Genomic DNA, 2500 nt, shown 5'->3' on the forward strand with positions numbered 1-2500 from the left:
TAATGATTATTTATTTACGTCTCATCACGTGTGTAAACATTCCTCTGTACTCCACATGTCCTGCCTGTGTAATGTTGTGTATATGATATAAATCCTGTGGGATCTGATGTGTTAAAGACTCCGTCACATCCTGGAGGAACATAAACAATAAGAGCTGCAGTCTCCTGAACTGAGTAACTGATCCCTCATCGTGTTATAGAGCGTTTAATACTGCTTAATGTCCGAGGAAACAGCTGACAGGAAGGAAATCACACTTCCTGTGTGGTTGTGAGGTCATTTCCTGTCACCAACCGTATCACACATTCAGTTTAAATTCATTTGCATCGAAAAACTCAATTTGTAGTCATTAAAACACACACACACACACACACACACACACAGAAACACACACACAGAAACACACACATACACACAAACACACACACACAGAAACACACAAAGAAACACACACATACACACAAACACACACACACCACATACACACAAACACACACACACACACAGAAACACACACATACACACAAACACACACACACCACATACACACAAACACACACACAGAAACACACACACACCACACACACACACAGAAACACACACATACACACACACTTACACAAACACAGAAACACACACACACACCACACACACACACACACACACACACACAGAAACACACACATACACACACACTTACACATACACAGAAACACACACAAACACAGAAACACACAAACACAGAAACACACACATAAGCACACACACAGAAACACACACACTCACTCACACACACACACACACTCACTCACATACATACACACACACACTCACACAAATTACATCATTCATTGGTTGCTCTGTTTTCCCTCTATTATTGCTCACTGACATTTTAAGGAATTTCGCAGACTCATGTATGTGTGTGTGTGTGTGTGTGTGTGTGTGTGTGTGTGTGGTTGTGTGTGTGTGTGTGTGTGTGTGTGTGTGTGGTTGTGTGTGTGTGTGTGTGTGTGTTGAGACTACAAACACCTCGGGAGATTCCATCTGCACACAAACCCTCTTTGTCTCTGTTTGTTCATATTCCTTTAGTAAGTCAAATAGCTAACAATTCTGTAGTTTGTTTTTTCTCTGTGTCTCTGTGGAGTGTGTGTGTGTGTGTGTGTGTGTGTGTGTGTGTGTGTGTGTTTTAAAATCACTTCCAACTGAGAACACACTCTGTCTTTCCCACATGCCTTCAAGTCTCCTTCTTTGTCTGATGTGTGGTGAGAATGTGCACTATGAAAAACCCCATGACCTGATAATCACACAGAGTGCTGACAGATACAACACACACACACACACACACACACACACACACACACACACACACACACACACACACACACATTCCCTATTAACCCTAATTAAGGTCATTTCTGCAGATAAACACTATCATGTAGCTGTTAAGTTGTTTACAGAGTAAAGACCCAGTGGCAGTAAAAATAATAACACAGAACCATCCAGAACATCAACTTTTAACTCAGATACTTTGGTAAATTAATAACACTTTGGATTCATTTACACTGTAATTACACACTGATTTAATGGTTTTTCACAAATAAAAAATATTAGTGTCCAGTCCCCTTTAAGCGAACACGTCTTTGAGGACTCCTAACGTTGGGGTTGTGTGCACTAAAAGACTGCAGCGCTAAACCACAGAGGAAACACACTTTATAGCATGATTGTAGGTTTACACACCTGACTTTATGAACTTTGTTTTATAACGTCCATTTAAGTGTAGGTTATTCCTATAGTTACACCTTTAATACACTAAACAGGAAGCAGCTCCTCCCTGCTACGTTGAAATGACAAACATGGCTAACTATAAATACCTCACACACACTTCTCTTCAAATAAATATCAAATAAACAGCAAGAAAAAATTACACCGTAAACATACAGCTAAAGCTTTAGACATAACAGTTAGGTTTAAACACAGGGGAGGTTTCATCACCACGGCCACCTGAAGGCCGTCCCAAAATTCCCCGTTCGGGTCAAAGAAATGTTAAAAGATTTTAAGAGGATTGGTTTACTGATGTGTGTATCGTATAAAGTTAGATACATAAAATTTGCGTGAAATAAAACTTTTTTTTTACTGACAATCTTAGCTATCAAGCAAGAACTGCTTAAGAAATAGCAGACAGTGGGACTTACAGAACAAGAGTGTTAGCTGTTTGTGTTAGCATCACTGTTTGTGTTAGCATCACTGTTTGTGTTAGCATCACTATTTGTTTTAGCATCACTGTTTGTGTTAGCATCACTATTTGTTTTAGCATCACTGTTTGTGTTAGCATCACTGTTTGTGTTAGCATCACTGTTTGTGTTAGCATCACTGTTTGTGTTAGCATCACTATTTGTTTTAGCATCACTGTTTGTGTTAGCATCACTGTTTGTGTTAGCATCACTGCTAACCATGATAACAAATGTTTTCCAAACTGCATGTTTCTTTGTACTGTAATTACGAC

At 39.3% G+C, this 2500-nt stretch overlaps 1 protein-coding gene across 1 annotated transcript in view; it reads right to left on the reverse strand.

Annotated features, from left to right (window-relative positions):
* Positions 1-2500, reverse strand: part of septin9b (septin 9b) — a 23782-nt gene that overhangs the window by 15335 nt on the left and 5947 nt on the right. The window lies entirely within an intron of this gene.

This window comes from Tachysurus vachellii, chromosome 4 (assembly GCF_030014155.1).
Source record: "Tachysurus vachellii isolate PV-2020 chromosome 4, HZAU_Pvac_v1, whole genome shotgun sequence".
Lineage (NCBI taxonomy): Eukaryota > Metazoa > Chordata > Actinopteri > Siluriformes > Bagridae > Tachysurus > Tachysurus vachellii.